The sequence below is a fragment of the Aegilops tauschii genome, unplaced genomic scaffold (assembly GCF_002575655.3).
Source record: "Aegilops tauschii subsp. strangulata cultivar AL8/78 unplaced genomic scaffold, Aet v6.0 ptg000076l_subseq_5457420:6198992_obj, whole genome shotgun sequence".
NCBI classification, from domain to species: Eukaryota; Viridiplantae; Streptophyta; class Magnoliopsida; order Poales; family Poaceae; genus Aegilops; species Aegilops tauschii.
This window is the reverse complement of record NW_027332479.1, coordinates 45,725-58,153: the sequence shown is the minus strand read 5'-3', so window position 1 is coordinate 58,153 and position 12,429 is coordinate 45,725. Positions and strand designations below refer to the sequence as shown.

Here is a 12,429-nt window from a genome sequence, read left to right as displayed (position 1 = left end):
CAAGAGTGCGACGTTGTTCGAGCGAATGACTGTGGTGCGACAATTTTGAGCAGGTAAATAACCCACGCACGACATGGCTGTTAAACTCAAATGATGCCCTCGTTAGCTGTTGGGGGCTGGACCCACCACTTATCCACGTAAGCGCGGGACCCACCACTTGTCTACTCGCGGGACCCACCTCCTCGTAGCTAGAAGAGACGAGCGCCCGTGCCCGTCCGCCCGCCGCCGCCCATTCATCCCCTTTCCCAATCTTTCTCTTCTCCGGTGACCTAGCACAAATGTCTACCTCCTCCGCCACGCACTCAAAATGGCGACAGTATGGACCAGTGCTGCTCACAAGGTGCCCTGACTGCCCATGCCCAGACCCTCTTAAATGGTTGATCACTAAGAGGGATGACAATGGCAATCTTAGGCGGGAATTTGTGAAATGCTTGAGCAAACCAATGGCAGGAAGGGATGGCAATGTTAGATCTAAGTTCTAAGCCCGTTCTTTCGCTGTCTTTTGCTCTGATTTCTCCATATTTTATTTTTTTCTCCTCGAATTTGGGATTTAGGGTTCATGTTGTTGTTTCCAGATCCTGAAGAAATGTTACCATTTCAAGTGGATTCATGAATATGTTCATAGGATTCAGTTTGAGGGCTACGTTGATTCGCGCGTGGCCGCAACCTGGGAGCTCAATTTGGGCGGGGTGCCGCCGATTGCTGTGGAAAATATGGGGAGCTCGGGCGGAGGGGCGGGCAGAGTCGTGCCGATGGCGATGTATGCACGCAATGCTGAACTGCATGTGGAGTCCGAACTGACCGAGGAACTGAAGAAGATCAAGAAACATATAATGCAGATGATCGATTTGCAGAAGCAAGCAAATTTCATGGCAGGGGTTTCTATTGTTGTATCATTGCTCTGTTTTTGTTTTATTTGTTGTTCATCCGTCATTAGAATGGGCATTTAGGCCTGTCAGGGTAGAGGATGTGATCTGTGCGCCATGCCAAGTTCATCTATCTGAATTGAAGCAGCAATTTGGAAGACAGATTATTCAGTGTTCATGCTCTGTTTTCTCTGTTTTTGTTCTTGAGTTAACAGAGTACACACCCAAATTCAGTTTCTAGTAAGAAACAAAACTGGGCTACCGAATAGATGTTGGGCCGTGAAAAAATAGCCATGCCTAAATAGAGACCAGCCCACCCGCGTAGGGGCACCAGCCCACCTCTAACTTCGGCAAATAAAATGTTACTTGTTTTTACCGTGGCCTTTTTCTTGGGCGCCCCTTTTTCTTGCACTAAATTTTGTGATGGATCATTTTTTGATGCACTAAAACTAAATGTTACTTGTTTTTATGCATGTCTACGGTTCCATGAACTAAATGAGTTGCATGCTTACATGAAGTGAATTAGTTTGCATTTCCTAGTTGCATGTCCATAGTGGATTTGCATGGGGCTCCTAGTTGCATGTCCATGGTTTGGGTCATGACCCATTATTTGGCCAACATTTTGGAGATGGTGTGTGTGGTGATTGGGATGTAGCAACCCGGGCCGGTAGCAACCCATAGAATACACAAATAATAGCAAGAACAACCCATAGCAATCTACAAATAATAGCATGAAACACACAATATATATAGTAGCATAACGATTATATAGAAGCATAACGATTGCAACCCATAGTTCCACAATAGCCTTACAACTCCACGATAGCCTTACAACTTAAAATACTAATACAACTTAATAATAGTAGCATAACGATTACAACTTACAATACTAATACGATAGATATATAGCAAGCTAGATAGATCGGGGGGCACCAAACGCGGGTTCTTCTTCGCGTTCTTCTTCTCCTCCTCCTCCGGGTGAACGCCACCTCGCTCCTCCGGGCGCCCTTCACTCCTCCCCGTTGTTGATGGGGTACGGGAGCGTGTGCATAACGCCGTTGTTGGGGAAGATGTTGTTGAAGTCGGTGAAGATGTTATGGGTGGTGAAAGCTATGAACTCACAACCAACCCAATACACTCGCCCGAGGAGGTGGAAAGCATCGAAGGGGTTAGTGAACGTAGCGAGGAGCCCAACCACAACGCCATTGTGGTTGACCTCCTCAACATGGTACATCCTTGGAGAGCCGGGGGGGGGGGGGGAGGTGGCGGAAGCCGGCCGCAAGGACGAACTCCGTTAACTCCCTTGCGCCCCTCCACCTTGAGATCGCCCACACCCTAAGGGTTCTCTCTACGTAGACTCCGGCTGGGTAGAGCCTTTCCGGCACGGTTGGGGGGAAGCGGTAGGTGGGGGCGTTGTACTGCATGGTGGCTCGAGGGCTCGATCGGGTTTGATGGAGAAGAAGGAAGAAGGAGGGCAGAGGAGGCAGAGGATGGGGTATGGATGAGGAGGGAGAGGAAGACGATAGTGCCCGGCTTAAATAGCCCAAGTGCGACGTGGTTTTTGATTTCTTCGAGTGGTTTCACCCGGTAGAATTAATGGGCGGGCGGCGTTTGGTGGCGCCCCAACGAAGTGTGTACACGAGCGTGGGAAACGGGCTGCGACGCTTCTGTGCCACCGGTCGCGGGTCAAGGGGGATGGTCTCACGCACGCGTCTGTGTCGTCGTGGGTGAAGGGGAGACGTCTGCCCCGGGTTCTCTGCGTGTGCCGCCCGTGCATGCATGCATGGCAATGTAGCCTGCTTGCTAGGGCCTGGCTAGAGGGCAACGTTCGGTCGATGGGAGACGTGACAATAATGAACGCCTTAATTTTCCCATCCTGTAACGAGAAGCATGCCATTTGAACTGCATCAATACCCATCATGCCAGTATTGTGTCGTTCAAAGAGGAGCACACAATGCACCGCACGCCATGCACCGTTGGCTTTTTGGTTGTCTCTGCATCGGGGTCTGCCTGTTGCATTGTGGCCGGGTGCATGCTTTGATGCGACGCTGCATCGGTGCTAATGGTAGGCATGCGACAGCTTACTGCGTCGAGAGGGGTGGCGGAGCAGGGCTACGTCGAGGGCATGCATGCAACGCACAGGCGCAGTGCTGCGGGTGGGCATGCATGCTGCAACGGGCGCCGGCGCTGCGGGTAGGCACGCATGCAACGATGGAAAGGGCGCTGCATAGGCTTGGTCCATGCACCTTGTCAACTCGTGCCGTTGGATTCAAAAGAACGGTCCTGATGCCCCAACGAGAGAGGCTGATCCAAACCCCACTGATTCAACCAATCAGCGCGTCTCATGCGGATCGAAGGACACTGTAGCTAACCCTAGCGCCTGATCCCAACCGTCCACGCACAACGATCGACGACCCGGGAGTGTGCGGGGTTTTGAGGGGTTTTCAGAGGTTTTGAGGGGTTTTGAGTGATTATGGTTGAGCATAACTAATTCGAAAAAATCAAAAAAATATAAAACTTGCGCGCATAGTCTTATTATGTCGTATAGTAACGAGAAAAATATAAAAATATGGTTTACATACATTTTTACGAAAAATCCTTCACTAAATTATCATTCCTTGAACAATGTAGTATGGAGTTCAAGGGAGAGAGTAGTGGGCACCCGAGAGTAGGTGGGGTTTTGAAAATGAAAAGTGTGAAAACCTCACCAAAACTTCATTTTGGATTGACTAAGAAAGATCTTAACTTACTTCCCATTTTCATGTTTTAAACTTGTTTTATATATAATTTTCTATTAAACCTTGTTTTTTCAAAAAGAAAAGAAAATAATATAAAATTAATTCAATAAATAGTGAGACTTTAGATTTACACTACATAGGTAGAATAGATGTGTAGAAAAATTATTTGGCTGGTTTAGACAAGGTGCCAAAAACTTGTTTAAATATGAAGCCGTTTACCCTATCTTTGGAGGTCATTTGAAACACACTTTTCATGACTATGAATTTTACTTACCAAAAGGGCTCGGATTGATCAGCAAGCAAACATATTTCAGTTGAGGTACTTTAGATAGAATTAAAACATCAATACCCCATCCCTAATTAAAATTTGAGCCCAACTTTGAATCCAAATTTGAATTTAAAACAATGACCAACAAACAAGTTCGGATAGAAATACGGGGATACATAGTGACTACCAGTACGCATCAAGTTACAAATATTATTACATGACACAAATTTTCAAACAGTTCTCTGTTCTACCTCTTCCTACCATGTCGTGTGCCCTTCTTCGCCTTAGCACTTCTTGTTTTTGGTTCTACTACACACAAGTTCACTGATCATCTTGGTTTTCTTCACTGGTCTTTTCAACACCTCGCCAACACCCTCGAGATTAGTGTCTTCAGTCTGAACGTTGACAGCAGTTTCAGTTTCTTCGGTGTGTACCTCAACATGGGTTTCTTCAGTCTGAGCCTCGACACGCTCAGGTTCAGTTCCAACCTCGAGAGCAGTTTCTTCAGTCTGAATGTTGACTGCAATTTTAGTTTCTTCGGTGTGCACCTCGACATCAGTTTCTTCAGTCTGAATGTTGACTGCAGCATGATTTTCTTCAGTCTGCTCAGGCTCAGGCACACTTCTCTTCTTTCTACAGCCATTGGCTCTTGCTTTTTTTGTTGGCCAACACTGTTCAACAACAAGGGGTTGACTTGCGCGCTTCCTCTTGGCCATTGGGAAAATGTTATAGATATAGTAATTGGAAAAAAGCACCAAATCAAAACACAGACAAATAAACAAGAACATACTTTCGCTTTTCAGGAGTGTAACGGCATTTGACAGACCCCACTCTGTGCCCAAGTTCCTGGCACAACTTGCATCTGTTCTTGTTACCTTTTTGGGCCCTTTTTGGCTTTCCATCTTTCTTTCCCTTCTTACTACTCCCACCTTTCTCAAACCATGCCTTGAATCTACTCTGTTTAGGTCTGCCAGCCTTTCTTTTCGTCAAGGGAGGACACATGGAAAATTTAATCTCCACATCAGGCCACTGAGACTCATCTGGAAGTGCTGGAATTGGAGTAGCATATGCAGCTTTGAATTTTTCTACTGAATAATATTCATGCAAATATGGGTGCATGTTTATCTTCCGTTGGGATGCTAAGAAAAGAATGGCATGCTCACATGGTTTACCAGTGTGTTGCCACTCGAGGCAAGTGCAATCATGCAATTCAGTGTTAACAACATGTCTCCTTCCATTTTTGTTATCTCTAACTTCAGCATCCCAAGGTGAAGATTTTTCAACAAACAAATGTGAAAGACTTCTGCTCCTATTGACCACCTGTTGTACCACTGCTGGAAGCTTGTCACCTTGTAGACAATCACCTATCCTTCTTCTCAATTCCCACAACCGCATGAGCATGATCCTGATTTGGTCAACCATGTCATGCACAGGCAAATCTTTTAACTCCTTCAGCTTGTTGTTGAAACTCTCTGCCAAATTGTTGTTGATGTGGTCACACTTGATGGCAGTCTTGAATCCTGACCTGTACCATAACAAAGAATGGTAGGTGTTCAGCCATGGACCAAACTCATCGCATGCTGCCATTATCTTATCAAGATGATATTTGTGTGTCTCTCTAGTGTAAGATCTTGCTGCTGGCCACATGCGCCCAAATTCTTCTCCTCTAAATTTTTTGAGCAAATTCATCCACAAATGACCGAAGCACTCCCTCTGCTCAGTATGTGGGAAAACATTTTTCACTGAATTTTCCAGCCCCTTACATGCATCTGTGTGTATAGCCAAAGGTGACATTGGGCCTAGGCATCTTTTCAACTGGATCATGAACCATGTCCATGAAGCCTCTGTTTCTGACTGAAACAAGCCAACAGCAATAGGAAACATCCAGTTGTGTCCATCTAGAGCATTGCATGCTGCCAACTGACCATTCCACTTGCCTGTCAAAAATGATGAGTCTATGCTCAAATATGGACGGCAGCCTGCTTTGAAGCCATCGATGCAAGGCTTCAAAGCCATAAAAAACTTGGAGAACTTGACTTCACCTTCGGCTGATACCTCAGTATCTATCTCCACAACACTGCCAGGTGACCTCTTTTCCACCTCTGCTTTGAAGTTGTAAAGCATCCTAAATGTATTTGCCCAATCACCATATAAATTTTCATTGCCCTTTATTTTGCCTTCCACACTGTGGTATATTTCAGTTTAATGGGGTACATATTTTCCAAGTCTACTTTCAGTTTCTTGGCAGTAGTGTTTGGTGTTTTGGCTAAAATTGGGGTGATGTTTTCTGCAACCCAAAGTTGTGATGTCATGGTTGATACTCTCTGTGAACTTGTAATACAAGTATGTTGATTGGAGATTTGGTTAACCCTGACAGTACTTCCATCAGGTTGCAGTCTAGCAGATATGTACCACTTGCAAGGCTTGACACTACCATCAAATCCTCTACACCTCGCATAAAACTTCTTTCTATCAGTCCAAACAGTCTTGGCATCAAACTCATGTTTCAATCCATAAGTCCTGAAACACATTCTAAATTCATTCATGTTTGGCCACAACTTCCCCAATTCAATGACAGGGTTTTCTTTGTCATACACATGCACCAGCTCATCATCATGTGCATCATCTACTTCATCTGCAGCTTGTTTCATCAACTGTCCATCTACATCTTCATTAGCATTAGCAGGCAAACTAGATTCGCCCCTCTCCATCTTATCTCTGTCATCGACTAGAATGCCAAAAAGTTTGGCCATCTCAATGTCAGGCATTGGGGCAATGACCAAATCAGTAGGCTCATCTAATTCAACTACATTCCAATCAACAGTAGCTGCAGTTTCAGTTCCAGTCACCTGTCCCTCTTCGGCTATTACTGTAAGTTCAGTACACATGGGAATCAATGGCCTCTGTGAAGCCCAATCATCATCTACCATCTGCGCAGCCAAGTGTGATGACACATATCCAACCTTCGAAAAAAAATATCCAGATCAACGAGCTCAGCAAAAAAATTAGCCCGTTTGCTGGTCCAACCGTTTTGCCGATCGATTTCTTCAACAATCTGTTCACCATCTTCTATTCTCACATACTCTCCTTTCCAATCATCAAACGGCAACAGTGATACTTCTTGCTCTGGACCTCAAACAATATTCTCCCCAATTTTTTCCACCCATTTCTTCACTGTCTTCTCTCCGATGTTCTGTAGAACTTGTGGATCAATCTCTGTAAACTCAACCTCTCATCTAACAATTGTGTCTCTCTCAATGTTCTGTATGCTACCATCAACTAATTTTGCCTTTGATGGAAAGAAATTGACCGTCAATTCGAACGTCCAAGCGACAGCATCCCCTCTGTCAGTGGCGGACAATGTGAGCCCATGAGAAAGAGCAGATGAAATTGGATCAGAGAGAGGTGCATTACCTATTCGAAGTTGAATCTTGCGGCTCCATCTCAGTATGCCCACGGGCTCCCCTCACAACCTATCGATTCAACAAGCGAAAACAGAGGAACCGAGCTGAGATCTACGGGCCCGAGAGAGGAACGGGACTAGGGTTCGAATTCACTCACCATTTTCTGAGGACGAAGGGAACGGGCGCCCGGTGAGAATGAGGGCTCCGCCGCCGCCGCCGAGAATGCAAGATCCGCCGCCGCCGGAGAAGAAGTGGGGGGGGGGGGGGGGGGCAGAGTGGCAGTGGGGGCGGACGGGGGCGGCAGGGCACGGTCAGCTATTTTGAGGACCAATTAAGTTGGACCCACATGTCCTAACATAAACGGGCTTGGTTGATGACCAATTTAACCCCCATGTGGCCCTGGGCTATTTACACGCTAAAATGTGTCGCACCACAGCCATTCATTCGAACTACATCGCACTCCTTCCAATTCGCATGAAAAACATCGCACAGGAGCTATTGGCCCGGAGCAGTTTAGGTGCAGGGCTAGTTGTCTGTAAACTAAAATAATGTAAGCCGGAAAGATGCTTGCGCATAGACAAACATGGATGTGTGTAACTTTCAATCCTGAATTATGCATGACAAAGATACTCGCCATTTTTCACAAACGACCAGACCACCATGTGTTCTGTGGTGCCGTAGAAAACTCAGTTTATCCACTTCATTGACAAGTTTGGACAAATGGTACCTGGTATAAGCAGATTGAACAGAGCACAACCAGCCAGTCGAAACCAAGGGACAATTACGTATACCCAGCTGCTGCTTTCTCCCGTCGCTAATTAGTAATACCTTCTCCATTTGATTTTGATTCAACATTTTTGGTGTTTTTTTTGAGGGGATTTTTGGTGTTGCTAAATGTGCATACGACACGACACGAGAGCTTTATCCAGCTCGTGTGTCGTCGGGTGTGCTTCCATTCAGGCTGCATTAATAACTGATTGTGTGGCCCCATGATTTTTTATTCTATTTTGCTTTTTGTTCCTATGTTAATTTAGTTGGTTGCTTGAAGTCCTGATTCGGCACACCCCCTCAATAAACGTGTAAAGGACAATACAGACATTTTACAAATCATACTCTTTCGTATGTATGATAGGTCGCACGTCCAGAGGTTTCAGGAGCTCCTACATGCCATGCGTTGTGTTAATTTAGTTGATTGCTTGGAAGTGATTGGACGCCAACAGCATGCTGCGACCTTCAAAAAAAAACTACGTGCTGCTCTAGGGGGATTTCCATATTAATTTTCGGATAATCCTACATCTTCCTGCGAAGGCTAACGTATTTTCCAAACTAATTAAATTCCACACCCCCCCTCCCCCCGCCCCCTCGGATTTTCAGGAGGGTGGGCCGCGCTTTATCCTCTTATATCTCTAGTTCTATTTGACCACGTTGCATATTACGTCAAACACGTAAGTAGTATTATGCAGGTGTAGCATTACCCTTAATTCTTTCTTGTCTAAGAAGTGGCTCATACTAATAGGATAACTATAAAGTATAGGAGAGATAAATGTGTATTTTGTCATCCTTGTGATACTCTTTTTGCCGCGGGGAGACGGTGGAAGAATCAATTAGAAGCTGGATGTTACTGAATCGAGTGGTATTGTAGCCTGGTGCAGTGCGGGTTTGGATGTTGGTGTTAGCCTCTTTCTATCGGGAGTGCCGTTGAAGTGTCTTTTTTTAAAAAAGGAGGATGACCCCCGGCCTCTGCATTTGCACGATGTATACGGCCATTTTATTAATTATTGACCTCGCAGCCTATCGGGTATTCCTATCCAGTTGATGGAGGGGCGCTGAAAGTCTGGGCCTAATACCAAACAGACCTCACAGCCAAACCTAACATCTAAGACTTGAGGTCCCAACCAGGACGCCTGCCGGGTATGGGCACCCACCAATCCGGCGTGCTCCTCAACCAGGACGCGTGCCGGGTATAAGGCCGTCGCAGCCACCTGCCACTAATCCATCTTCAGAGCTGTACTGCTGCATCAACCTTGCCCGGTCTAGCTGCCACCGACGCCACCACGACGCCAGGCAGCGTCACCCTCCTGCGCGAGTCGATCTCCGCTCATGAGGCGCCGAGTCTCCACTGCGCCACGCCGCCGAGATCCGCCGTCATCAATGGACAAGATGAAACACCGCTCCTCCTCTTGTCCCTTCCAGCCAGCACTTGGTCCAAAACGATGCCCACAGGAGGGAGAACGACATCGAAACGTCGTCATTGTCCGATCCGGTAGACCCAGATCTAGGGTTTCCCCGAACCTCCCGATCAGGTTGACGTGACCTGCAACAACGATGCCTCGAGAAAGAAACGACGTCAGAGACGCCGCCATCGTCCGCCAAGACCGCAGTCAGGCGCGATTTTCACCGGAAACCGTGTCGTCCCGATCTCGTGACTGGCTAGAACCGCGCGGAGTCTCGCCATGAAGACGAATGCCGCTACTGGTACTCCGGTAGAGATCCTCCATACCCTCACCGGTCCCTCCATGCACCGCCGGCCAGCCAAGACCACGCCGCGGTGGATCTGGACGGGACGCCAGATCCGCGGCTGCCGCGACCCATCTTCAGGCAGAGCCATCCACCGGTTCATCCATGGAGTGTTGCCACCATCCATGCACGAAGGGAAGCCCATCGCCGTCCTGGCCGCTGCCCGCCACCCTGCCTGCTGCCCACGGGCGCACCACAAGAGACGCCCTTGCCGCCTCATGGGGCTCCTGCTGCAGATCCGCCCGCCCTAGCGCCTTGGCATCGGGCCCGCCGCCACCGCGGACCTCGCCGGCGGCAGTGGCGGCAGGAGAATGGCCGAGGGAGGCTGGCGGCACTGGAATTTTTAGCCCCCGGCATCGCCCAGGGAGGCGACGCGAGGGGGTACAAGCGGATCTCCTTGCAGAGCACCTCTGCTGCCGGTTGTTCGTTGCCGCCGTCGAAGTGTCCTGAAGACCCTAACCATTGGTAAAGGCAGATTTCAGAGACTTTACTTGTTCTCCTGATGAGGATGAAGAAGACCCCATGTCATTCAGAGTGCGATGTCCTTTGGAATGCAGGGCGGAGCTGCTTCTCTTCCAGTGGACAAGGGCGTGTTGCTGTTACATTTACTTTCCCAGTTTGAGTTACCCAATCGTCAATACGAGCACAGATGTTTGTACTTGAATCTGCATTTCTTCAGCAAGTTGCTTGTGATGTGCTTCAACACATGCCGTTAGAGCATCTTCAGCCACGTACCTCTAATTCGACCCCTCAAACGCCCACGGACACGCCCGGTTAGTCATCGGACGTGTCCGTTTTGAGTCTCTACTTTTTCGTCCGCGCATCCATACTTCTCATATTTTTTCTCATATGTCCGGTCACTTGCACGTGAGTGATGGAGAAAAAGAAAGAGAAAGAAAAGATTGAGTAAAGAAATAGAAAAGGTGGTCCATGGTGGGGTTGCCTCATTCGTGCCTGACTAACCGGGCGCGCCCGGGCGTGTCCGTGAGCCCTCGTATCGTCTTCATGTTTGAGATGGATATGAGGGGTACCGGTCAGTCCGAGTGTTTGAAACGGATATAAGGGATCTGGTTGGGTCGCGTTTTTGTAACCAATCAGTGACCGGACGGTCTGTCCGGGCGTTTGAAACGGGTATAAGGGATCCCATTGTAGATGCTCTTACGCCGTTACGCGCCTTACGCCAGCCGTGGCCACGGTTAATTACTTGGGGGCAGCGACGCAGCACCCGGTTCTATGCTGTGCCGGACCTGGGAATGGGTGGCAGTGGAGGGGCAGACCGGACCAGTAAGGCACACGATCATGAATGGTTGAACCCCGGTTGGAGTGTCAGCCGGAGTGCCGGACTACCATGAAAGGCCGTCTAGTAGCAAGCCGGCGTGAATACCGACAGTCGCCGGGTGGGTCCGTGGGCGGATGTTGTTTTATGGGCGAACGTGAGGTGCGTCACAAGGGTCGCACGGTTACAGCTTTCGGAAATTCCTCAAAAAAAAAAATGAACACGTTGTTATTCCTCAACAACAACAAAAAAAGGACCGAGAGACAGCAACCAATTGCATGATCGACAGATACAATGAATGAAACTACAACCCGACCGTGCTACCATAGCACTACTAGTATCCATCGAGAGGCCTTTGCAGGCACGCTGCAACACTCGTGGAACACATACATATATATCTAAATTACTAAAACCAGGGTAGGAAAACATGCATATGATTACATTGCGAACCACCACTCTATCTTCTTCTTGTCATGGATGTGCCGTTGCCGCAGGGGCAGTGGCAGTGGCAGCCTTGGTACCGCAAAAGATGGACGGGCAGTGGATCTTAGGCACGGGCCTCCAGATTATTCCGGTTATTGTTGGCTTCTCATCCGATACTCGAGGCTTATCCACATCAGCACCTGTGGTCACACAAGCTATGCATGAACACCAGCTAGCTACGAGTGTTGAAGCATAACTCCATAGGAACGAGTGTTGAGCAAGTGGGTTACTTACGGTGGCCGCCGGCGTCGCCCTTGGCAGGCGCATGAACAAATGGAGCCAAGGCCGTTGCTGTGGACACGGGAGTGTCTCGAGCTAGCGTGCGCTGGCCTGAAAGCACCACTAGCAGCAGGGAGCAAAGGCCGAGCAAGAAGACGTAGGAGCAGGACCTGGAACCCATCGGGTGATCTGAGCAGAAAGTGCTGGCTCGCTCGTTGCTTTGAGTCCGGGGAACGTGTGATGCTCTTCGACCCCCGGCGAGCGGGCAAATTTATAGGCCCCCGGTAATGAGAACGGACGTTTAGCTCTTGGCCTCTATGGAGGACTTTTCTTGAAGAAAAAATCAAAAATCAAAATTTTCGGTTCCAAAAAAATCTGAAAAAAATTGTGGAAGTAAACAATGATGTTATGTGTATGTGTGTAAAGTTTCAGGATGAAAAACGTTGGAATGTTGCCTGTATAAAAAAGACAAATTCATGGCCTGGCAGGATGAAAAGTATCATGTGTTAAAAAGCCCTAGATTTGCCTTTTTTGCACAGCCCTCATTTTAATGTATTTTCCCCTGAAAATTTACACACGGGTGTGTTATGCCTTCATGTGTATCTGTGTTTTTTTAGTATGTTTTGAAATGTAGAAAATATGAAATTCGACAAAATTC

The 12,429-nt window shown here is 47.8% G+C and overlaps 1 long non-coding RNA gene across 1 annotated transcript; it reads right to left on the bottom strand.

The window, feature by feature from the left end:
* Positions 1-11,277: 11,277 nt before the first annotated feature.
* On the bottom strand, positions 11,278-12,197 carry LOC120969876 (uncharacterized). The gene is made up of 2 exons (XR_005764330.3): positions 11,787-12,197; positions 11,278-11,692 (listed from the first exon to the last, which is right to left on the bottom strand). It is a non-coding gene; the product is annotated as an uncharacterized lncRNA (long non-coding RNA).
* Positions 12,198-12,429: the final 232 nt, after the last annotated feature.